This window comes from Staurois parvus, unplaced genomic scaffold (assembly GCF_062004578.1).
Source record: "Staurois parvus isolate SC_StPar_1 unplaced genomic scaffold, SC_StPar_1.0 ptg000701l, whole genome shotgun sequence".
NCBI lineage: Eukaryota > Metazoa > Chordata > Amphibia > Anura > Ranidae > Staurois > Staurois parvus.
The window spans coordinates 188439-216090 of NW_028318497.1; the positions used below are offsets into that span (position 1 = coordinate 188439).

At 39.4% G+C, this 27652-nt stretch overlaps 1 long non-coding RNA gene across 1 annotated transcript in view; it reads right to left on the reverse strand.

Annotated features, from left to right (window-relative positions):
* LOC149446018 (uncharacterized) overlaps window positions 1-27652 on the reverse strand; it is a 146549-nt gene that overhangs the window by 73580 nt on the left and 45317 nt on the right. Inside the window, exon 3 of the long non-coding RNA XR_016306283.1 lies at window positions 307-408. This is a non-coding gene — a long non-coding RNA (uncharacterized LOC149446018). The remainder of the gene's footprint in view (window positions 1-306; window positions 409-27652) is intronic.

The following is a 27652-nucleotide window of genomic DNA, read 5'->3' on the forward strand; positions in this document are numbered from 1 at the left end:
GGAGGGTTTAGAAGAAGGAATATATGTGTACTGGAGGTAGGTTTTGATCAGGTTGATGATATTTGTTCCTGGAAAGGGTGTTTGCTAAGCACAAAGATGTATGCAGGGAAGGAGAGCTTTTTTGAAGAGATATTTGTGCTTGGGAGTTGCTAGGGATTGGGGGGAGGGGGTGCAAGGGATGGGGAGATTTGTTCTAGAGAGAACAGCAATTTCATGTGTATTTAATTTGCTCATAATTGGTTGCTGAAAGTGAATATTCAAACAATTTATTAAAAGTAGTCATTACAGTCAATATAGTTTACTTACCAGAGGATGGCAAAGAAATCCTCTGTTGGTGAAATGACCTTCCTTTATGTGGAATCCTGAACTTCCAGATCAGCCCTCAAGATTTCCAGAAAGCTATTAAAGCTGTAAAATAAAATATGGGATAATATCCTGAATAATATGATATGCACACACTATATATATCAGCACATTAGGTTCAGCTATATACAGTACACAGTGCTGTGTTCTGGCTGTGAGAGGAGAACTTCTTGTCTCACACCTGGAACTAAACAGAGTTGGTCTGAGTGGAGCTCAGCCATTCATTGGTGGCTTTGTATGCTAATGATGAATACAAAGCTTCCTCCAATTAGAGGAGGTGGAGTTCATGATGTCATGCCTCTCCACTTCAGCCAATCAGAGGAAGCTTCGTATTCATTCCTAGGTGGTAACCTATCACAGTACCACGCTTGAATTCACTGAGCTCCTGATAGTGACCCATTCTTTCACAAATGTTTGTAGAAGCAGTCTGCATACCTAGGTGCTTGATTTTATACACCTGTGGCTATGGAGGTGATTGGACACATCCTCCATGAATGATATACAGTCTGTGGTGTTAGATATAGTAGTAGTATAAAGTAGATTATTCATAACCTCCATGAAAAAGTAAACCCATACTAAACAAACTTACCTTTCAAGAGACATCCGAGCAAAGCATAAAACTTTTCTGGGTGTCCTCTTAAATCTTGGTATAAGATTCAAAACTGTCCTTTGCTTTCCCATTTTGCCAACAAAGGATGAACTCAAAAGGCTTGTCTTTGATGCCTTTTCCACCTCAAAATTGCAATTGCCAGCACAACAGTGATGCCAGTAGGCATCACCATTGCTACAAGCTTGCAGTTACTCTCCACAACATGTAAAATTAATCTTCTCTCTGGGGATAGTGTGGACATCATTGTCCAAATATGGTCAATGGGGAGACCCCACCCCTTTATTTATGCTTCCCTTTTTGTGAGTGAATAGGGCTACTATGTGGCCTTAATTATTCACATTGGGGGAGTATTCGGAGGCCCCTTTATTAAAAGAGGGCTTCTGGATTTGAGAAGTGCCATCCCCTGCCTGCAAGTAACTATTCGGCCAGGGTTGTGGAGAAGATGCCCTTGTCCTCACCAACATGGAGACAAGGTGCTTTGCTAAGGGGGGGCTCCTTTTACAGTACTCTCCATGTTGAGTGTTGAGGACCTGTGGCCAGGTGTGGTTAAAAAGGTGGGGACCTATGAAACTGTACACCTGGTAAGGGTCTGGTATGTTTTTGACAGGGGAATTCCACACTGACTAATGGTCTAGTATGGAATTTGTTGGGACACCACACTTTTTTATTTTTTTTCATCTTGATATTCATAGCAGACCCTAATCAAGGATAAGGGTCTGGTATGTATATTTAGGGGCAACCCTACTCCATTTTTTTCTTTTTTAGGATTCCATTATTAATATCTATACTAGCCCCTCATCTAGGATAAGAGTCTGGTATAGATGAAGATCAACGTACATATTGCCAGCACACCAGGGATCGTCAAAAACGTCAACATTTCAGGGCCACACAAGAGCTCTTCATCAGGCATATCAAAATGTTGCACTCTTCTGATGTGATGTGATGTAATGTGATCAGGTTCAATAAAACATTGGGATGTTATTTGAAGATCTCTGGTGTGCTGGCAATATTTATGTTGATTATTGATTTTACCAGTTTCCAGCTGGCAGTCTCCATAGCACCCACCCACTTTTTAGCCTACTACAGGAACATGTGCAATGGGAATATTGTTCATGGTAGATATGAAGGCAATCCCAGGGCATTTGTTTAAAAACAGAAGTTAGTTTCTGGGAGCAGTCATTTTCCAGTAATTTAAACAGCATTTGTTTCCCTTTGTAGAGCTTAATTTATGTAGCCTTTGTTTTCACACCTGCATCTGCCCTGAGTTGCATGCAGATATCCTACAGAGGTGGATGCAGACACAGCTACACAGCAACATCCACATGTCAAAATTTGACAGCCATACAGGTGCAGTCTGGTGGAGGAAGGGTGGGCTTTAATGCCCACATGCAACACTTATGCATTGCCAGGCAGTTGATGTTTCTGTGTTTGCTCCCCACGCAGACGCCAGGCTATGAACAACAGCGCTTGGTCCCCATCAATGATCTGTAAGCAGTAGAAGTGGCTCCTGATCCTGTGACTACTGTGACAGCCAATCACAGATGTCATGTGATCAGTCTAGCATTGGAGAAAGCTAGGAGGGAGGAGTTGGGAGGAGCTGGAATGTGTCTTGCCATCTCAGATTAAGGGACTGTGTTTCTCTTGATGCACACAGTGTAGGGAAACACAACTCCAGTCCCTGCATGCAAGAGTGGCTCCATAGGTTAAAGCAAGAGAAAGGAGTTACCCTGATTATAGGAAAGCAAGAGAAGTGGTCCTGGAACAAGGATTAAAAGATAAAAGAAGTTGCATACTCAGTAATTGCTGAAAGTGCTTTAACCACTTGCCATTCTAAGGATTTACCCCCCTTAATGACCAGGCCTTTTTTTGCTATCCGACATTGCACTATTTCAACTGGTAATTGAGCGGTCATGCGATGATGTACCCAAACGAAATTTACATCCTTTTTTCACACAAATAGAGCTTTCATTTGGTGGTATTTAATCATCTGTGCGTTTTTTATGTTTTGCGCTAATTTTTGTGAAAATTTTGAAAAAAACACAATATTTTTTACTTTCGGCTATAAAAAATATATAGTAAACTCAAAGTTAGTCAGAAATTTAGGCCAACATGTATTCTGCTACATGTTTTTGGTAAAAAATACCAATAAGTGTATATTGATTGCTTTGTGTGAAACTTATAGTATCTACAAACTATGGTATAGATACTGCAATTTACGCCATTTTTTGCTATACAGCGCTGCGCTAGTTTAACTGACAATTGCGTGGTCATGCAATGCTTTACATTAAATTTATGTTCTTTTTTTCACACAAATAGTGCTTTCTTTTGGTTGTATTTGATCATCTGTGCGCTTTTTATTTTTCACGCTATAAACAAAAAAATACCACATTTTGAAAAAAAAAACTATATTTTTTACTTTTGTATCAAGTGACAGTGACCTACTGACACTGCACTTGCTGGAGGAGAAGGAAGGGGGGTAAGCTAAAGGGCTAAATGCAGGTGCTGACAGGTGCCTGGGCTGATTCCACTAACGGTGCACTTTTGGGGATGCTATAATGTGAACTCTGGTATATTGCTGATCTGATCAAAGATATTGATCAATTCAGACACTATACTATCAATGGAGGTTTATTGTGTATGTGAGCGTGTTCCTGGCAATCAAGGGGTTAAATGTGATTACTGGTGTACTAACAGGCAATCTGATGCTATCTGGGAGGGGCGCTAACTGACACTAGCGCTATCTGAAGTCACCAGTGACACTAGTACAGTAATCAGGAAAAAATCTGTACACTGTGCTAATGACACTGGTGACAGGGCAGTGAAGGGGTTAACTGGGGGCAATCAAGGGGTTAAATGTTAAAATGTGTCCTAGAGTGTTCTAACTGTAATTGTGTAGTGCCTGTACTCACTTTTGTGTTGATTCTACTCTCTCTGAGATGGAATGTGCTCAGAGAGAAGATTTCATCACTTCCTGTCTTGTGTAACTGTCAACACAGGACAGAATAGGACAGGGATCGATCATCCAACTCAGATGATTGATCCCTCGAGGATCAAATCGGGGCACCACCGGCTTGGCTGGGGCACTCGCTCGCCCCCCTGGCCCATGAAAAACACGGGAGCGCGAATCACGTATATATACGTGATCCTGCGCACAGGGGATGCCCTACAGCAGTAAATGTACTGTGGGCAGTCCTTATGCGGTTAAAAAACTGAGGGTTTAATATCACCCATCATTGCTGCAATCACACACCACAACTGATGCAGCATGTGATGTAACCACTTATATGCACGTGCACTCACACATGCAAAATAACCATGACGCATGAGCCTGCCCACCAGTGTCTGTTGGAGCTCCTTCTAGAGCTCTGGCCCCAGGAAAAGGGCAGAGGTGTGTTAAACAGCACCTTCACCATCATGGAAATAGACATGAGACAGTAGGAGGGTAGATCACATGGTATTGACTTAAAGGGGGGAGGTCACAGATAGGGGGGCACAGTCACAGATGGAGTGCAGTTTTGTGTGTGAGTGCGGTTTTCGCAGGAGTGCGGATCAGCAGCAGTTGAACACACTAAAGCAGGATAACTCAAGCAGCAGGAAGATACAGCAAAGAACGCAAGCAAACACCCTGGGAAACATCTCCTACAAGTCTAATTCCCACTCCACCTACCTTTAAATATGCCGTCTCTACTCCTTTTCATATTACTATCCTGCGTTCCCAAAATCTCCTTTCCTTACCCCTCTGCTCCACCCCAAAGATTACACATCTCACCCTCACTGCTACCATCTCCCTACTAATGCTCTCATCACCTCCTGCTGATACTTTAGTCACCTGCTGCCCCAAACAACAGGACTGGAAGGCATTTACACTCGTGTACATCCCACTCCCATGTTACTCTTCCTCACCCATCTTCTTCTCCTAACCTCTGGGGATATCTCCCCAAACTCTGGTCCTCCAGTATCTCACCCCCACACCAGCCCCCCCTTTCCTCCAGGAATAGCCGCAATCCCCTCAATTTAATACCAATCCCCATGCTCCCAAAAACCACCTTCCCTTTTTCATGTGCACTCTGGAATGCCCGCTCTGTCTGCAATAAGCTCACCTCTGTCCATGACCTTTTTGTCTCCCGCTCCCTTAACCTACTAGCAATTACAGAAACCTGGCTTCAAGCAGCAGATTCTTCTTCTCCCGCAGCACTTTCCTATGGAGGCCTTCTCTGGACCCACTCACCCAGACCCAGTGGTTGCAAAGGAGGAGGGGTTGGTTTGCTTCTATCCCCACTGAGCACTTTTCAAGTCCTCCCTAACCTTCCCTCTCTATGCTTCTCTTCTTTCGAGACTCACTGCATTCGGCTGTTTTCTCCCAACTTGAACCCTGCTCCTTTCCACTCTGCAACTGACCAACTCTATGACAATATATCTCCCCTGTCCTGCCCTCACCTGGCCACTACTGTCTAGAACAGTTTGCTTTTATCCGCACTAGACTCACTTGCTCCTCTAACAACACGAAGCATCAGGCCCCGACCATTACAACCTTGGCAGACTGACGACACCAGAAATCTTAAACGACATAGTCGAGCGCTGGAGCGATTGTGGCATAAAACCAAATCTCACCAAGCATTCACCCTATATAAATCTGCTTTCTTAACATACAATTCCTCCCTCCATGCTGCCAAACAAGCCTACTTTGTCACTCTCATCAATAGTTTATCATCCAGTCCTCGTCTTTTCTCTACTTTTAACTCTCTACTTTCTCCACCTTCACCTCCACCCAGCACCTCACTTACTACTCATGAGATTGCAAATCATTTCAAAAGCAAGATTGATGCAATTCGTAGGGGCATCGCCACTGCACAGACATCCATCCCACTTAGCATACCTTATACTAAACCTCCCTCAACACTTTCCTCTTTTGACCTTGCTACTCCTGAAGAGGTCACTAAGGTTTTTTCAGAAGCCCGTCTCACTACCTGCCCCCTGGATCCTGTCTCCTCACAACTACTATGGTCACCCTCTTCTTCCATCCTATGCTCCCTCACTCACATCTTCAATCTTTCCCTCACTAACGGTGCTTTCCCCTCCCCTCTAAAGCATGCACACATCACTCCCATACTTAAAAAGCCCTCCCTGAACCCCACCAACCTGAACAACTTAAGACCCATCTCCCTGCTCCCATTTATCTCTAAACTCTTAGTCTACAATTGCCTGAGCTCCTACCTCACCAACAACAACCTTCTTGACCCTTTACAGTCTGGCTTTCGCTCTTTACACTCCACTGAAACTGCCCTATTAAAATTCACTAAAGATCTACTAACTGCTAAAACCAATGGCCACTACTCCGTACTCTTACTACTCGACCTCTCTGCAGCTTTTGATACAGTTGACCATCCCCTCCTCCTCAAAAACCTCCACTCTCTTGGCCTCCGAGACTCTGCTGTCTCCTGGTTCAACTCCTACCCATCGCACTGCTCCTTCAGCGCTGCTTATAATTCTGGCTCCTCCTCTTCACTCCCTCTTTCTGTAGGGGTCCCTCACGGTTCCGTCCTTGGGCCCCTACTCTTCTCCATCTAAACCTCCTCTCTTGGTCACTTGATAAACTCCCATGGCTTTAAGTACCATCTCTATGCGGATGACACACAAATTTATCTTTCTATCCCTCACCTCACCCATTCAGTCTCCTCTCGCATTACTAACCTACTAAGCGACATATCGGCATGGATGTCACTCCACTTCCTCAAATTCAGTCTTTCCAAAACTGAGCTCTTAGTATTCCCTCCAGCCCATGCCCCCTCGACCTAACACAATCATCAGTCCCTCCCCTCATGCCAGGGGGCTAGGTGTAACCCTAGACTCCCATCTGTCCTTTCAGCCCCAAATCTAATCACTGTCCAAATCTTGTAGACTTTACCTCCTCAACATCTCCAAGATATGCCCGTTCTTAACCTCGGAAATCACTAAGCAACTTATCCACTCCCTTGTTATATCTCGCCTTGACTATTATAACTCCCTCCTCATTGGCCTACCTCATCGCAGGCTATCTCCTCTTCAGTCTATCATGAATGCTGCTGCCAGACTCATCCACCTTACTAACCGTTCTGTATCAGCCACCCCTTTCTGCCAATCCCTCCACTGGCTTCCCATTGCCCAACGGATAAAATTCAAAACATTAACAATAACATATAAAGCCATTTATAACTCTGCCCCAAATTACATCAGCAATCTTGTCTCCAAATATCACTCAAACCGTACTCTCCGCTCACAAGGCCTCCTGCTCTCTAGCTCCCTTGTCTCCTCCTCCCATGCTCATCTCCAGGACTTCTCCAGAGCTTCCCCCATCCTCTGGAACTCTCTACCCCAATTTATCAGACTATCGCCTACTCTGCTCACTTTTAGGCGAAAACCTATCTCTTCAGGGAAGCCTATCCTGCCCTCAGCTAATAATGAAATCTTCTACTCTTCCTACCTGTCCATCCCCCACAGTTATTACCTTTTGTACCACTAACCCCTCCCTCCTAGATTGTAAGCTCCAAGGAGCAGGGCCCTCCCATCCCTCTCGTATTGAACTGTATTGTTGCTGTTTTGTCTCCCTTTATATTGTAAAGCACTGCGCAAACTGTTGGTGCTATATAAATCCTGTATATTAATAATAAAGGGGAAGTGGCATACATATATATTCAACCATACTAGGAGCCCTAGATTGAAAAAAGGGCTATCAAAATGGTGCACATCTCCCAAAGGGGAAAGAGACTGAGCAAGAATCATATGCCTGCCCATTACATGAATCCACACATATACGAAAGAACAGTACACAATGAAGAAAACATTAGTAAATAGTCAATGTAAATAAAGTCATTAATATAAATACAAGTTGTTGGCAAAGTTAATCCCCTTACTAATATTGCAAAAACAATGAAATATGGCACAAATCCTAGAGCAGAACCAAAAACAGAACCAAAAGCAAAGAGTACCATTCGTACATGGCAGGGAAAAGTACATGATTACTTTAGGATACAGAAAAACCATAAAGGACGATAAGTAACAGATAATTAATGAAGAGGGAATTTTGAGACTTGATCATTCATTGAATTTGGAACATGTTATCAATTACAAATGTGCAACAAGAATTGCTAGGGCTAGATATGGCAGCTATTTTAATTAGCTAGAGAACTCGTAAAAAAAGGATTTGAAGGATAAAAATGATTTTAGGCCAGGGCTTTAAGTACAAGTATTCAGCAATTTTCGCATCTAAGGATAAGTTCATCCCTGTTATCCCTTCTGGTCTTCACGCATATGATCCAAGGTAAGAAACTCAATGTACGTAGTAGCATAGTGGTGTATTAGCACTACATATCTACTAATTGGGAAACTCTTATTGCGTTTTACCTACAAAATAGGCTCCACACCAAAATCACATTAGGCATACAATCCCCGTAGTATAACTTGAGATGTAAGATCGAGATTAAGATTGCCATTGAGTAATGTAATATTCATGACTGTATTTATGCCAGTAATGTGGTATTGGATAATGTATATTCTCTGCTATCCATGCAAATTGGATACATTTGACACATTTGGAGATTCCTTTCTTACATACAATACATTGAATAGCCTTCTCAGAGTCAAACAACAACAAAGAAAAATTCCAAGCTCAATTTATCAGCCAGCCTGCAACCAACCGAATTGTACTGTCTAACAGTTCACATTATCAACAGGTGTTTAGTTAGCACACATTTGAAAATTCATGCATAAGCTGCAGAGCCTCTTCACGGGAATTTTTCTTTGTTGTTTGACATGCATCGCCCTTCCATGTGTTCCTTGCTGCAAAGGCCAGTTATAGGTTGGTTATTGCAATTTGTTTGTACTGTTGGCCATTTCAGAGGGCCAATAATAGCTTTTCTCCAGTCTGTCACTTTTTGATGTTGATCTTCTAAAAACTCCAGACTATCCCGAATGTATTTATAACCATATTGTCACTGGTAAATGATTAGTACCAGTACTTATTCAATATTGTGTGTATAAGGTGGTGCTATCTAGAAAATTGGGTGATAACTCTATTGGTATTTGTCCCATTCCTTCCCTTAAATTGTATAGTAGCATATCTCTAGTTTTATTAAGGGCATGCCCATAAGCTTTTTTTAGGCATGTTGTACTATATCCTTACCCTCTGCATACCCTTAGGAACTGACACATGGAATGTTTTGTACCATTGAGGGGGTGGGTGGGCTCCGGTTGCATTGAGTATTGTGTTAACAGCTGTCAGCTTGCAATATAAACTGATAGCCAAGGATCCATTCTGTACAACCTTACTCACTACAACAAGTAGTCAAACAGTGATACCGTTGTCAATTTAGGTTGATACATATTTCCTTCTAATAACTGAATTATATCAGTTTAAAGTCCTTGCACTGGTCGGATAAATCAGTAGAAGAGTCATCAAATTCTATTTCAAAACTTTGAAAGATTTGATTCAAATATTAGAAAAAAACTCACTTGGATTTACATTAATTACACATTGATTGTCAGCTATCCAGGTATATGCACAAATCCAGAATGTTCTGTTGTAATTTACCTGCATGATGACAGGCCTTCTCAGTTGTTTTAAAGCTGATTTTTTCATATTTCTCTATAAGCACCAAGCATTTAATCTATATAGATTTTATAACTCAAATATGTAAGCATATATTCTATGTAAGCATTCTATGACTAGATTTTAGGCTAGTCTCAAGAAGACTTGTAGTGCGACATTGGTGAGTTTCAACATGCTTTTGACTTGTTTTTCATGCAGCTGTGTTTTTTGTAGAGAAAGGAGACTGCTCTATTCGAAAATGCTAGTTTTAAAGAGTCAACACCCTAAAAAACAGTGATTTCCTGCTATCAGCCTGGGATTCCCGATCCTGTTAAGTCCCCTGTCTGCAGACCCCCACAGCCAACAGGCCACGGTTATGAGAAAGAGGCCCTTGTTCTCATCAACCTGAGGCCCTTGTTCTCATCCTAATCAAATACCTTCCCCATGTTGAGGGTGTGTAGCCTGGCATGGTGAAGGAGGGGGGAATTGCATGTTTGTCCCCCCCCCCCCCCCAAACACTTTGCTGACTTGCCAGGCTGCATGCTCAGATAAGGGTCTAATATTGATTTTGGGAGAACCTCATTCCATTTTTTTGTTTTTTTTGGTCTGGAGGGAATGAAAAGAAAAGGTATGTATCAGATCCAGACCAACATCTAGAATGGTCCCTGCCATTCCATCTTCCTTATGCTCTAGTGGTCTAGAGTCCTGACAAAATAAAGACCAAAGCAGGGCCATAAGCCTGCACTGGATGTAATGATGCTGAGGGACATTTCAGCGTCAGACTGTGAAGGATCAGGTAAGTAAAACTGTTTCTCCCCTAAACAAAAAAGCTATTAATGCTTGCAGTGCCAGTGCAGCCCCCTGCAAGGGATCATCTTTGTAGTTGCCTGGAAGTAGGCTTTAGGTGTTTTTTTGTTTGTAATTATTTGATCATTATGAGCTATATATGATAAATGCAGCTTTTGTTGTACAATAATGCAGTTTTTATTGTACAGTGCTAGGGAACTCTGTGGCAAAATAATAATTGTAACGGTATATGTTGTTGCACTGTTGATTAAAAGCATGGACAAAACACATTTTTACATGCAACATATGTGTTGTTGGATTGTTCTCTTTGAATTAATTCCCCAACCCTGCATTAAACAACTCTCAGTAATATATCTCTTGATAACTGAAATTAATATATATATATATATATATATATACACACACACATTCCTTCCTTTTTATAGTAAGGCAATGTATTTTGCACTAGTACAGGCCCATTCAATAGACATTCACCATGTTTGTGTTCCCTTTTCTCTTTTCTCGCACAAAGGGCTCCAGCTTTTCCTAGGAGTCATGGCTATATAAGCTTTAGATCTTAGCTGAGTGTAGTTGCAGAGGTCAAAGGTCATAACAGGGCATCACTCTCAGACAAAGTCCCTTCAGCTGTTAATGTAAGCTGTGGAAACACCATTCTGAGTGTGCATCCACTTGACTATCCACACAAGCCACTCACATCTCTCTAAGGAGTTAGAATGTTGACTCAAGTGACATTGGATCCAGCTTCCTTTTAGGCCCCCAAGGTATGAAAGCTTAAGGACATTCATTCAAAAGGAAAAAAAATCCTATTGCTACTATTCTCCCCATGAAGATAAATATACCTCAAACACGACAAGGAAAACCTCACTTCTGCCCTCTATTCACCTACTTAAAATCATTTCATTTGTCTAAAAAACATAGGGGTTTTGTTCTTCTAAAAAATTGATCCATTTATAATAGATTACTTATATAAACATATACATCTAGAGTTTATTGGTATGAATATGCATATATGGCTAGTAATACCTACTCATTTACATCTCAGTGTTGATTTAAGCATCACTAATATTAATTGGGCTGGCAAAGAGATTATTTTAAGTATAACAAAAGGCAAAACTTGTTTTAGTTTTAGACAGAGTAGAGAGAGATTGAGAGAGAGATTGTTTTTATAGCTGTTTTTGCACCCATTAAAAAGATTCACTCTATGGGTCATGGTTATCGTTCTCATTGACAGTGAAAGAAAAATGTTTTGGGTTGCCTCAGAACAGTAACAGAAAGAAAATGTTTCAAAGGGGAGACTAGTTCTGATGACCCTGTTTACAACCAGGGATTCACTCACTTTGGAGAGATTTCATTTCACTTTCTGTTTTGGCTAAAGGACAGGAAGTAAAGGGAAATCTCCCCAAAGGGACACAGATGAAAAAAAATCTGACCTCCCTTACTCTATCAGAAATAAAAAAAGTTTTACCTTTATAGTTCTACTATAAAGATTGGAGTGTAGTAGACATCCAAAACAAAGCTTTCTTTTCCCTCAAATTAGGACCTAGCCTAGGCTGAAGCTCACCTTTTTAGGAATCTAGTCCTAAAGAATAAAGTTTAATTGATGCTGGAGTGAGTGTATGCAGATGGGAAGTGGTTTAAAAGAGGCTGGTATATGGCAAATTTTATACGTAGTGCTTTGGATAATTAAATGTCATCTACGTAAGGTTTAGATCTACTTTCGTAAAACCCTTTTTTTGGGGTGATGCATGCTTTACGTTTTTATCCTTTTCATTCCAGAAAACATATCTCGTACTTTGTTGGTAGTTTTTACAAAGAATCTAATAGAAGCTCTGCACTTTTTTCTGGACTGCATACTAGTTGTATACTATAGACAGGCTAATCTCTCCCCAAGAAAGGCATGTCCAACAGATAGGTTTCAATTCCAAGATTTGAAACTCTTTTATTCTCTGGTGGAAGAAATCATACATGGATAGTGTATGAGAGAGCAAGGAAGGGAATGGAGAAGAAATAAATAGATTAGGGAGGAGATTAGATAGCAAAAGGAATTTACATTTTTAGGTAGAAATATGTATCTTATCGAATCCATCAGCAGCAGGCCTACGTGTTCTGCAGCTGAAATCAAGTAAACCTGAAGACCATAATTGTAATTTCTGGTGAGTATCATCATCAAAGACTTTTTAGGAATTATCTGGACAGCTGATAAAGCAAATGAAATCAGATGTAGTTCACTAAATGTGTTATGTGTTTTCTGTTTGACCATCCCTACTGTTACCCAAAGAAGCCCATCATCCAATCTACCCCGATTTTGCTATGTTTTTATTAAAAGCTTTGAAGGGAAGATCTCAAGAAAATTGTTGAAACGGAAGCAAATCTTCCTATTGACTGTGTGGGTTTACTGGGTGCTAGTTTTCTTCCATCAGTACAAAAACATACCTGTAGGTTAGTTGCTTACTATTCAGAATTAGCCCCAGGGTGTGTAAGTGTTCTTTATGACTCTGGAAGAGAGATTATACTACAAACTCTTTCTAAGGAAAGTTCTGATATGAATGGTTTGATGCCATTGTGAATCATTGCAGATTGATTTAGATGCAGTCAAATAATCTGGATGATTAATGTGTATGTAGAACATACAAAATATCAATTTTGTTCATTTGAGCACCTAAAGAAAGCACAGCCAGAGTACTGGTTACTGTGAAGAGAATTGGATTCCTCCTTATAAACACAGTGCTAGCAATTAGTTCAAAAGACCAGATCATAGACTTGTCTTAAGAAGGCTTTGGATTTGTGTTCATGGCTTGAAAAAGAAAAAGGCAAACAGGGGATTTTGTCATTTGAAGATCAGTTTGAATCCCAGAAAAATCCTATTATTTTTCTATTTAGATAAAGAGGCTTGAAAAGCTCAAAGGTTCTCCTCCCCAAGGCAACAACTTTTCGTGCATCTCATTTCACTGTGGGATTTGGATCATATAATCTAGAAAAACCAAAGTAATTAAAACAACAACAAAAAAAGATATTTTTTTTTATCCCTTATGGTTAGAATACATAACCAACCATTATAACCATAAAATAAAAATAACCATAACATAAAATTATATATAAAAAAGGTTAGTTATTGAAATAGACAGAAAGGGGTAGATTTACTAAAACTGGAGAGTGCTAAATCTGGGGCAGCTCTGCATAGAAACCAATCAGCTTCCAGGTTATTTTTTGTCAACACTTAATTGAACAAGCTAGAAGTTGATTGACTACCATGCACAGCTGCATCTGATTTTGCACTCTCCAGTTTTAGTAAATCAACCCCAAAGGATTTTTTGTAAATATTAATAACTCTTTTTTTCTAATATGTATGGCTTTTTTCACAAAATTCCTAGTTGAGTGCACACAGTGCTTACCTGTTCTAAATGTTTGTGTCCTTTTAGGGCAGCACACTAGAACCAGATTGCATCCAGTTTGTCAAGATTCTCATCCTGGATGTTAACCTAATGTGTGTTAAAGTCTCTGACATTATTCAGCAAAAATAAAAACAGCTGGGCAATTAAGGACAATGCTAGACAATAAATATGCATTTTATTCTTCTGCAAGCATTGTTGCATGTTATATACAGAAACTACACTGTAGCATAGTGCTGGGCAGTGTGAAGAGCACATACAGAATGTAAATATGCAGTTTACAAAGATTTATGCCACAGTTAACATTATTTAAACAATACTACAGCCCAGATTTGCATTTCCAAAATTTTCACTTCAATCTCTCAAACTGTTTTTCATAGCATTGTGAGTATTAAGCTGGGTACACACAAACTCATCCGGTTCAGCAGGGACAGACAAATTTTGATTTGTGTGTGGCCCTCCCTATCAGACAAGAGTCAATCAGTAGATCAACTTCTGTTGAATGGGACTGCTGGCAAACGTTCATTCTATCAGCTGTTGCAGCCAACTGGCGGAAACGCTGATCAGTGTATTTTGACATTGGAGGTGTTACAACAGCACAGTGGGGCGTATTCCTCCATCCACCTCACTGTTTCTTTTTCCTTCAGTAAAATTTAGTGTTAAAGTTATTTTTTATTAGTGTACCCTATAGTATCTGGATCCACTGATCCAGATTTAACATCTTCCTATAACTCCTGTTGTATCCAATATACCCATTCCATTACTTGTACCAAGACCCCTCAACCCTCATAACCTTTCCTCTACATTTAACTCCCACCAAATGCATACAACCCCTGCCATTTTGAACAGTACACCTCCTCCAGGAAATGCACACATACCTGCTCTGATGAGTGTGCATCCCTAGAAGCAAAGGCCCAGTTCCAACAGCCACCTCTACTTCTACTCCTGTTCATATACAGATGTGTATTACAAAGCTAGATCCTTACGTATTCAGTTATGCCAGTTGAAAAAGTAAGCAACTGATAGTTGTAATTTCTCCTTTCCTGCATCCACATGGGTGTGTGTGAGCATCCTCTTAATGTTAACACATACTGCCATGTCTCCAAGTAGCCCCTAAACTCTAGAGTTTCCCATCTCCTGATTCTGTTCTTTATTTTCTCTTTAGATCCAGAGAGGTGAGGGCTGCTGGCACTTATATTTCCACATTTTCTTTCAAGATGCTAGTCCTTGCTCTTCACACTGAGGTCGCATACCACCAATAATACCTGTACCAGACTTTAAAACTGTATTATCACCTACCTAAAAATTATTTTAATCATAGTATGACTCCCTTAGAAAGAAATAGCAATATATCAATATCCTCCTTTGTAAGATAGCTTTGATAGCTTCAGAAGAATTCATGGCAAAAGATGACAATGTATGCAATGTAACTGTATTACTAAAAGTATATCTACTTCCAGGGGCGGACTGACCATTTGGAAACTCGGGCACTGCCTGAGGGCCCGGAGTCAGTAGGGGGCCCCATGAGATGCCCCTGGTACCTTTTTCATAGGCTTTTTCGAGTTTGGGCAAGGACACAGGGGCCCCATGCGTTGTCAGTCCACCCCTGTCTACTTCTAACCAATATACATTCCTTTCAGAATTTCTAGGTAGAAATTAGAAACAATTCCATTTATTCTCATAAGTGAACCATCAGCTTACGTAGAATTGCTGGTTCAAAGCACTGTTTAATATGTCAAGTTATACAGTCTCCTAAAGTGTTACTAAACTCATGACCCTGCATTCACTACATCTGGTCTGCCACAGTACACAGAACACGGAAATGCAAGTATTTTAGTAAATATAAACTGCTAAATACCTTTGCACATCAGCAGTTAGAGCATTCTTGTGACTTCTATAAGTGTCCAGCAGAGCACTGGTTACAGCTTGTAGGAGGAGTTTTCATTCTCCCCTGATTGTCCTATGAGGCTTTTTCTAGACAGTGCTGAGTGGCCCTATGCTGATTGTACGCACTCTGCCAAGAAAAAAAGATCTCTCTAACAATACACATCAAACTGAGCATGTGCAGCTTGCCCTCAAGGCTCTGTTCTCTCAGCAGATGGATTGGAGACAGCAGAAGAAGGGGAGAATCAGAGAAGACAGGATCAAACAGCCTCTTTACATAATGTGGAGGATTAAACCCTTAGGTTCCACAATACGTATACCAAGCATGCTTTACTGCATATACAGACTGATTTTACTGTTGTGGGTTCAGTAACACTTTAAAAACTCCATAGCATCTGTAATGTAGTATAGGGATCACTTTTTTATGGCTCTGTTCCCTCTACTTATCTCTGATGCTCTTGGTTGCAAAACACCATCCTAGTTGATAAATAACCAGCTTCTTAAATGGAAGCATGTCAATTCCTGGTTCTTTGCAACAATTTGATGTGGCCTACAGAAGCAAAAAGATGAGAGGGAGCAGTCTACAAGAGAAGGACGAATCGACTGGATAAGTGACATAAGGAGAATGTCCACTGGATAGGGAGATGTAAGAGATGTGACATTTGGGCCATGTTTGCCAATTGCTTTCCCTAGTGGGGTGATCCTTAAAGGAAAGTTCCAACTACAGGTAGAAAGATACCCAAACAACACTGCTTCCAATGTTTTTCTACATCTATGAAGTAGAAGTGTGTACTTAAAATATAAGGAATAAATAAATGTATGTATGAATAAACAAATAAAAAATAATAAAACAAAAAGTGTTTCCCTGCGTTATTCAATATTTGTTTAGCAAAATCTAAAAAATACTGGATTTTAACTTTGGCAACCATATTGATTACATGTGAAATGCCTCTTTCTTTTGTACAATAGAAATATATTTACTAGCATTTCCATCCACTCCCCCCTACACCTTTCACTCCACAGCCTCTAAACTAGAATGCTAATCTGGATATTGTAATGTTAATGAGCGTATGGAGTGCCCACTTGCTGTTGTAAATTCTTGTATACCCAGCCAATGTTTAAAGAAAGGGGCTATTCAAATTCTAACTGAACAGAAAATCAGCTAAGTCAAATCTCCAACTACAGACAAGTATCTGGGTATATTAAAGGTTCATTTTGTAGAAAAGGCATGTGCATGTTAAGTGTTCTGTCACACCATCTACATGGGAAATAATCCAAGTATCTCATTTAAGTGTTTGTAGATCTTGCCAAGAAGAATGTTCACGTGAGTCTTTCCGGGCGTTTTTTTTTTCCCCCAGCCTTAATGGTTTAATAGGTCTCTAACTTTAGTTACTTTGACATTTAAGACAGTGTATTAAAACCTAGTTATCTACATTTAATAGTGTTCTTTTTAGACATTAAACAATGATTTGCTCACATTTAAGCCTTTGTTATTTTTATATGTAGTAGTACATTTTAAAACATTGTGGGGTTTTTTTATTAACTATTTTTCATTTTTATTCATATTTTTGTCTGCAAATTGTATTTTCCATATCTTTTATCTGTAACTATCTGAGAACAATTAAGGCACACAATTGGTGTGTACAGCATGTTGGAGGTTTCTTCCTTTGGTATCACCTTGAGGTCTGGTTTACACTAGTGTGATTTCATATGCAACATCAGTCAGGCAGAAAATCACGTTATTTTCAATGGGGGCTGTTCACATCAATGCAAAGCAGAGCAGTGTTTTTTGGAAAAGGTATATGTACTATTGTGGTGTGGTTGCAGTGCAATTTTGTTCCCACAGACTTAAAAAAGTATCAAACGCACAATGTTGCACTACAAAATCACACTGAAAATCATATGAAGTCACAGCTGCACTAATGTGAACCTAGCCTTACTTTTTGCTCTGCATCAGAAAAAAAATTTGAAGTATCCATAAGGTAATTATATTGCAGATCATTCAGTCCCCACACTGCTAGTAAATAAGCAGTGTCTTAACCACATGCCGCCCAGCCACTGTAGAAATACGGCGGCAGGGCGGCACGGCTGGGCAAAACCACGGTTTAAAATGTGTGTTTTTAAAATAGGTAGGGGGCGTGCGCGAGGCGCACCGCCACCCTACCTGTCCTGCCGATCACAGACGTGGATGTCAGTCGTCGGGTCACAGCCGGTCGTTACCGGCTATGTCCTGGCGATCGGCGGCAATCGCTGACAGAGAGCACAGCTGTAGTAGCTGTGCTTTCTGTCAGTTCCCTGACAGCTCCAGGACACGCTGATCGGGACAGAAGAGTTTCTCTCTCCTGATCAGCGGTGTTCCCTGCAGTACACACCCCCGCCCCCTAGTAAAACACTCCCCTCACAAAGTTAACCCTTTCCCTGAATAATAAACTTAACCCCTTCCTCCCCAGTGCCATTATTACAGTGTCAGTGTTTTTTTTTTTGCACTGATCACTGTATTGGTGTCACTGGGGATGTCAGTGACCCCAAGTCAGTTTCCCCCCAGTGTCAAAATGTCCGACAGTCCTGCCATTAGTTGCTGATTACCACCATAAGTCACTGATCTCCGCCATAAGTCGCTGATCGCCCCCATTATTGGTATAAAAAAACCCTAAAAATCCCAGTATCTTTCCCGCCATTTGTAAACGCTATAACGTTGACGTAAACCAATTAATTTACACGTATTGGGTTTTTTTTTAGCAAAAACATGTCGCAAAATGCATTTTGGCAGAAATTTATGACTAAATTTGATTTTTACATTTTTTTTTACTGGACATGTTTTATAGCAAAAAGTCCAAAATATTGCTTTTTTTTCCTCAAAATTTTCAGACTTTTTTTTTATAGCGCAAAAAATAAAAACCGCACAGGCAATTAAATACCACCAAAAGAAAACTCAATTTGTGGGAAAAAAAGGATGTAAATTTCATTTATGTACCGTATTGCATGACCGCGCAATTGTCCGTTAAACTAGCGCAGCTCTGTATAGCAAAAAAATGGCGTAAATTGCAGTATCTATACCATAGTTTGTAGACGCTATAACTTTCACACAAAGCAATCAATATACACTTATTGGGATTTTTTTACCAAAAACATGTAGCAGAATACATTTTGGCCTAAATTTATAACTAACTTTGAGTTTACTATATATTTTTTATAGCTGAAAGTAAAAAATATCGTTTTTCTTCAAAATTTTTGGCCTTTTTTTGTTTATAGCGTCAAAAATAAAAAGCGCACAGGTGATCAAATACCACCAAAAGAAAGCTGTATTTGTGTGAAAAAAAGAACATAAATTTTGTTTGGGTGCAGCATTGCATGACTGCGCAATTATCAGTTGAATTAGTGCAGTGCCGAGTAGCAAAAAGAGGCCTGGTCATTAAGGGGGGTAAATCCTCTGGAGGTCAAGTGGTTAAGCATGATATGTATCACAGTAATAGGTGCAGCGCTAATAAATATATGGATATATTATATATACTGTATAATACAATATCAGCAAGTGCAAAATGAATATCACTTAATGGTGATTATTAGTGACTGAACAGTTCAAGGTGATAAAATCGTGTGGATCCTGAGGGATCACAATTTCAGGTGCACGGGTGTCTTGGTCCAGAAGTGATAGGTGATGTGACTTAAATGAATGAAATACGCACTCACCAGAAGTGCGTTTAAAATACGCAATATGAAATCCTGCGTCATCAAGCAATAAGTAGGTCATCTGTTTCCAGGTCAGGTCACATCATAAATCACCATCCAGGTACATCAGCGTGTAGGATTCCCTGGTCCGTTAGCATGTATCACCATCTAGGATCATCTTTTGTTGTATGGGCACTGCGAATGATGGCACTCACACGGAGAGCCCAATAAAAGACCACATAGCGTGATACTGTATAAAGTACCTTTATTCCAAATAGTGGGTACAATCAATATGATAAAAAGAAAGGTACTGACCATGTGTTCCAGATTGCCACCTGTGGTGGTCAGATGTCCAGTTGCTGTAGCCCCACTGATGCGTTTCGTGCGATGCACATAGTCATAGGGAGAAAGGGCTTACAGCATGGACATCCATTGCAGTGCTATTTATATATTTGAATGGCGATTATGCTTAGTGCGGCCGCCATTTTGCCGGCTATCGGCGCATGCGCAGTCCATCGGCGCCATTTTGCCGTGGATCGCGGAAGCGCCCACCAGTCACTGTGTTCAGCAACTCGATGTTACGGCCGCCATCTTGCTGGCTTTTTGGCGCATGCGCAATTCGCAAGCGCCATTTTTCCGTAGATCGCGGAAGTGCTCACTAGTCACTGCATTCAGCAAACTAGTATACTTCGGTACCGCGCCATTTTAATGGCAGTAATAAAATAAACTAAACTGTTACCACTGTGCAGAGGAGTGCAATGTAGGGGGAATGTCAAATTATCAATTCCTTAATATATATGGGACATTATGACCCTTAAAGGAAATTGGTATATTGTATAAGCATATTATAATCTATATGCAAAGCCCACCTAGTATGCACATATACATGATAACATTATCTATATGTGCAGGACCATATAAAATCAGATGCATAAACAAATTATGCTGCCCAGTGAAAACATCACAGGATGTTAAATAGTGCAATATAATATAAATAGCAAAAATATATATGATACAATACATGGTCAGAAAGAATAATAAACACATGGTCAGATTGTAAACATACAAACAAGCTGATAAAATATGTATAAAAATGAAATTAAAATAAAATATAAAATATTACAATAAAATATTCATTCACAAAATCTAGGAAGTTAAAATTATACATATAAAAGGCATTTGTATAAAACATATATCTGAAACCAAAGATATGTGTAAAAAGATCCAAAATATTCGAAACACTCAAAACTTTTTAAGATACTTAAAATCTCTAGAATCCTTAAAATCTTAAAATCGCGATGACAGGGAATTTAAACGTCAATCAATATATGTGATAAAGTGCTATCACATCAATATTCGTTGGGGTGTGAACAAAGTCAAAAAAGGATCATATTCTCATTTTGGGACTTAGCAAGTGTCTTTTCAACTATCTATAAAACCATTTAGATCAAAGTCTATATTGAGTCCCCTGGGATATAGGGAGCCCAATTCGTATATCCAACGTGATTCAAGTTGTGACACTGCTCGTTTTTTATTGGTCCCTCTCCAATGGGCGTTAATAATACCAATGCCCATAAATCTAAGTGAGGATGGATCTTTGTTATGGTGAATCTTGTAATGTTGCGACAGAGAATGATCCTTATATCCTTTTCTAATATTGTTAACATGCTCCCTCAGTCTGTCTCTGAGGCGTCTAGTGGTCCGTCCTACATACTGGAGATTGCACGGACATTGGAGCAGGTAGACCACAAATCTGCTAGTACAGGTAATAAAATCATCCATATTATAATGATTACCATTTGCCGTAGAATTAAACCTATTAGTTTTACTTGTGTATCTGCTGCATTGGCAGATAACACACTTTTTACAGGGAAAAAAACCCGTTAAGTTTGTGAACATAGTCACATCCTTAGGGGGATCCACAATATTGGGCGCGATTTTGTTTCTCAACGGTGTTGCCTTCCTGAAAATGATTTCTGGTTTGTCTGGCAATATTGAGTTCAAAATGGGATCAGACTTCAAAATTTTCCAGTTGTTATTAATGATTTTGGTTATCTTTTTGTACTGTATGGAGTAGTTGGTGATAAAAGGACAGATTTTTTGTGATTTCTGTAAAAGGGGATCACCCAACATCAGATTTCTGTCTGATTTTCCTATAGAGTCCATGGTTAGATTAAGGGTAGATTCATCATAACCCTTTTCAACAAATTTATTTTTAATTATTGCCGCTTGCCTATAGTATGTATCCATATCGGTACAATTGCGTTTAATCCTAGAAAACTGACCCCTAGGGATGTTTCGTAGCCATATAGGATGATGGCAACTGTCTGTTGGGATTCTAAAGGGAAACCCCCATACAGGGGGAACACAGGTCCTAGACCTCCATCTCACCCTAACAATTCCTTTGGTGGAGCATCCAATCCCCATAATGGACAATATGAGCAACATAATGGGAACCCTACACCTAGTAATTTTTTAGGGGGGAATCAGGCACGCAAAAGAAGTGCCGGGGGAGAGGGAAGAGGGGAGGGAAAAGGACCAACAAATTTAAAGAAACGCAAAATCTAGGAATTTTTAATCTGAGTAACATTACCCTAACTACACAAGAATTAGGGCTTTTAAATAAGGGCTTAAAATTTGCCCCCAAAAAATCATTAAATAAGTTCCAGACATATGTAGATGTCAGGAAATATATAAGAAAGTTATCTTTGAAAAAATACTTTCATAATAAACCAATTATACAAACTACACATAATAACAGCAGCACTAACTCCAACCTCCGAAATGCATCATTATTTAATCCTCCTCCTCAAAACAATTCGTATATTAATGCCTTCAGGGACACAGTACTTAAAGATCTGGAAATGCTAAAAATAAAATCAGTAGGCAGATTTAACCCTACTGAGAAAGCTATAGATTCCCTACTAGAGAAAAAGGACCTTGTAATACGCCCTGCGGACAAAGGGGGGGGGGGGGTTGTGGTGCTAAAGAAAACAGATTACATAAAAGAGGTATACAATATTTTAGTTGACAATGGAACATACTCTCTTTTATCAAAAAACCCTTTGAAACAATATAAAAAAGCACTTACAACGGTTATAAATAAAGGATACACTGATGGGATTCTCAATAAAAGAGAGAAAGTGTATTTATGCCCAACGGCACCTAGACTTCCAGTCTTATATATATTGCCAAAGATTCATAAAGATCCTGTTAACCCCCCAGGGAGGCCTATCATTAGTGGTATAGGGTCCCTTTGTTCACGAGTAGGTGAATATATTGATTTCTTTTTACAACCACTAGTAACAAAAACCCCGGCCTACCTGAGGGACACAAAGCAAGTTCTTCAGGATATAGATAAGATTATTACAAATAAGACTACATTTTTGGTTACAGCCGATGTAACATCACTATACACAAATATAAAACATTCGGATGGCATGGAGGCTGTTGAGTTCTTTTTAAATGGTTTTAGCTGCATGCCAGATTCACAAAAAGATTTTATTCTGACCCTCTTGGACTTCGCGATGACGAGGAATTACTTTTGGTTCAATCATAAATTTTATTTACAGACAAAGGGCGTCGCCATGGGGGCAAAATTTGCCCCCAGCCTGGCCAATCTATTTATGGCCAGATGGGAGGAGGATGTCATCTATGCAAGAGACTGGCCGGAACTTTCATTTTATCGGAGATACATAGATGACATCCTCCTCATATGGAATGGTGAAGAACAGACCCTTTTAAATTTCTTTACAACCTTGAATTTTAATTCGTTAAATATTAAGCTTACTTTTGAATATAGTCAAACAAGTGTTAACTTTTTAGATCTGGTTTTAATGAACCATAATGGGAAAATAATAACGGAAACATATTTTAAACCAACAGATAGAAATGGTTTTATCCCAACAGACAGTTGCCATCATCCTATATGGCTACGAAACATCCCTAGGGGTCAGTTTTCTAGGATTAAACGCAATTGTACTGATATGGATACATACTATAGGCAAGCGGCAATAATTAAAAATAAATTTGTTGAAAAGGGTTATGATGAATCTACCCTTAATCTAACCATGGACTCTATAGGAAAATCAGACAGAAATCTGATGTTGGGTGATCCCCTTTTACAGAAATCACAAAAAATCTGTCCTTTTATCACCAACTACTCCATACAGTACAAAAAGATAACCAAAATCATTAATAACAACTGGAAAATTTTGAAGTCTGATCCCATTTTGAACTCAATATTGCCAGACAAACCAGAAATCATTTTCAGGAAGGCAACACCGTTGAGAAACAAAATCGCGCCCAATATTGTGGATCCCCCTAAGGATGTGACTATGTTCACAAACTTAACGGGTTTTTTTCCCTGTAAAAAGTGTGTTATCTGCCAATGCAGCAGATACACAAGTAAAACTAATAGGTTTAATTCTACGGCAAATGGTAATCATTATAATATGGATGATTTTATTACCTGTACTAGCAGATTTGTGGTCTACCTGCTCCAATGTCCGTGCAATCTCCAGTATGTAGGACGGACCACTAGACGCCTCAGAGACAGACTGAGGGAGCATGTTAACAATATTAGAAAAGGATATAAGGATCATTCTCTGTCGCAACATTACAAGATTCACCATAACAAAGATCCATCCTCACTTAGATTTATGGGCATTGGTATTATTAACGCCCATTGGAGAGGGACCAATAAAAAACGAGCAGTGTCACAACTTGAATCACGTTGGATATACGAATTGGGCTCTCTATATCCCAGGGGACTCAATATAGACTTTGATCTAAATGGTTTTATAGATAATAGTTGAAAAGACACTTGCTAAGTCCCAAAATGAGAATATGATCCTTTTTTGACTTTGTTCACACCCCAACGAATATTGATGTGATAGCACTTTATCACATATATTGATTGACGTTTAAATTCCCTGTCATCGCGATTTTAAGATTTTAAGGATTCTAGAGATTTTAAGTATCTTAAAAAGTTTTGAGTGTTTTGAATATTTTGGATCTTTTTACACATATCTTCGGTTTCAGATATATGTTTTATACAAATGCCTTTTATATGTATAATTTTAACTTCCTAGATTTTGCAAATGAATATTTTATTGTAATATTTTATATTTTATTTTAATTTCATTTTTATACATATTTTATCAGCTTGTTTGTATGTTTACAATCTGACCATGTGTTTATTATTCTTTCTGACCATGTATTGTATCATATATATTTTTGCTATTTATATTATATTGCACTATTTAACATCCTGTGATGTTTTCACTGGGCAGCATAATTTGTTTATGCATCTGATTTTATATGGTCCTGCACATATAGATATTGTTATCATGTATATGTGCATACTAGGTGGGCTTTGCATATAGATTATAATATGCTTATACAATATACCAATTTCCTTTAAGGGTCATAATGTCCCATATATATTAAGGAATTGATAATTTGACATTCCCCCTACATTGCACTCCTCTGCACAGTGGTAACAGTTTAGTTTATTTTATTACTGCCATTAAAATGGCGCGGTACCGCAGTATACTAGTTTGCTGAATGCAGTGACTAGTGAGCACTTCCGCGATCTACGGAAAAATGGCGCTTGCGAATTGCGCATGCGCCAAAAAGCCAGCAAGATGGCGGCCGTAACATCGAGTTGCTGAACACAGTGACTGGTGGGCGCTTCCGCGATCCACGGCAAAATGGCGCCGATGGACTGCGCATGCGCCGATAGCCGGCAAAATGGCGGCCGCACTAAGCATAATCGTCATTCAAATATATAAATAGCACTGCAATGGATGTCCCTGCTGTAAGCCCTTTCTCCCTATGACTATGTGCATCGCACGAAACGCGTCAGTGGGGCTACAGCAACTGGACATCTGACCACCACAGGTGGCAATCTGGAACACATGGTCAGTACCTTTCTTTTTATCATATTGATTGTACCCACTATTTGGAATAAAGGTACTTTATACAGTATCACGCTATGTGGTCTTTTATTGGGCTCTCCGTGTGAGTGCCATCATTCGCAGTGCCCATACAACAAAAGATGATCCTAGATGGTGATACATGCTAACGGACCAGGGAATCCTACACGCTGATGTACCTGGATGGTGATTTATGATGTGACCTGACCTGGAAACAGATGACCTACTTATTGCTTGATGACGCAGGATTTCATATTGCGTATTTTAAACGCACTTCTGGTGAGTGCGTATTTCATTCATTTGAGTCACATCACCTATCACTTCTGGACCAAGACACCCGTGCACCTGAAATTGTGATCCCTCAGGATCCACACGATTTTATCACCTTGAACTGTTCAGTCACTAATAATCACCATTACGTGATATTCATTTTGCACTTGCTGATATTGTATTATACAGTATATATAATATATCCATATATTTATTAGCGCTGCACCTATTACCGTGATACATATTATATTGGAGGTTTTTTTTGGTTACCTTTTTTGGTGTTCCAGCAGCTTGATTTCTATTCTCTATAGCTAAAGGTGGCGCTCGCTTAGCACCTTCTTACTATAAGGTTAAGCATGATACTAGACATGCCAAATCATTTTCCCATTTTCCAGCACAGAAGCACAGAAAATATTTTGACCAAATAGCTGAGTTTCAGAATTAGTGTATTGTGGTTTGTAAAGTGATGCGTAGGGCTAATGCACACAGGAATTAACAAATGCTGCTTATACAGGTGTTCAGCAATATTTTGTATGCCAGTGCACTTCTATGTTAGCTTTTGTGGCCATGAACACATAGGCATTTACAGGCGTATTTGAAGAGAAGCATTTACTTGCAGAAAAGAAAAAAATGCAACAAAGGTGCATTCTGAAAGGCATTTTGGAGCATAATTTGCTTGTGCATGCACAAAAACGTGCATAAGTGCATGTATTTGTGCGCAAATGTATTCCATTGGTGGGAGTAAATTAATTTTCTGGCCAGTAGTATGCATTTATGCTAACACCATATGTGCATAAATACGTTCTGGCACAAATCCAGCATAATTTGAGCATAAATTCAAATTCCTATGTGCACAAGGCTTTACTGTAAGCAGCAAGCAGTTCCCTTAATATCAGAACCCTCAAATCTGTGCTGGACTCCCACCGCTTTTTATATCTAAAGCTGGTATAGAAAGAGGCACTCATGGATCTTGGAGAGGAGATAGACTAAAATACCAGTGATTTTATTGTTGATGTTTCAATGAAACTCAGTCCATCTCTCCCAAGAAAAATTAGAGTACAGCTAATATATACAGTATATATATATATATATATATATATATATATATATATATATACATACACATACACAGTGGATATAAAAAGTCTACATACCCCTGTTAAAATGTCATGTTTCTGTGATGTAAAAAAATGAGACAAAGATAAATCATTTCAAAACTTTTTCCACCTTTAATGTAACCTATAAACTGTATAACTCAATTGAAAAACAAACTGAAATCTTTAAGGGGGGGAAGTAAACATAAAAAAACCTAAAATAATGTGGTTACATAAGTGTGCACACCCTCGTATAACTGGGGATGTAGCTGTGTTCAGTATTAAGCAATCACATTCAAAATCATGTTAAATAGGAGTCAGTACACACCGACCATCATCTAAAGTGCCTCTGATTAACCCCAAACAAAGTTCAGCTGTTCTAGTAGGTTTTTCCTGACATTTTCGTAGTCACGTCATACTGCAAAAGCCATGGTCTGCAGAGAGCTTCCAAAGCATCAGAAGGATCTCATTGTTAAAAGGTATGAGTCTGGAGAAGGGCACAAAAGAATTTCCAAGGCATTAAATATACCATGGAACACAGTGAAGATATTCATCATCAAGTGAAGAAAATATGGCGCAACAGTGACATTACCAAGAATTGGACGTCCCACCAAAATTGATGAAAAGACGAGAAGAACACTGGTCTGGGAGGCTGCCAAGAGGCCTACAGCAACATTAAAGGAGCTGCAGGAATATCTGGCAACTATTGCCTGTGTAGTATATGTGACAACAATCTCCTGTATTCTTCATATGTCTGGGCTATGGGGTAGTGTGGCAAGACGGAAGCCTTTTCTTACGAAGAAAAACATCCAAGTCTGGCTAAATTTTACAAAAACACATCTGAAGTCTCCCAAAAGTATGTGGGATGTGGGAAAATGTGTTATGGAATGATGAAAAAAAGGTTGAACTTTTCGGCCATAATTCTAAAATATATGTTTGGTGCAAAATCAACACTGCACAACACCAAAAGAACACCATACCTACAGTGAAGCATGGTGGTAGTAGTATCATGCTTTGGTGCTGTTTTTCTTCAACAGAACTGGGGCCTTTGTCAAAGTAGAGGG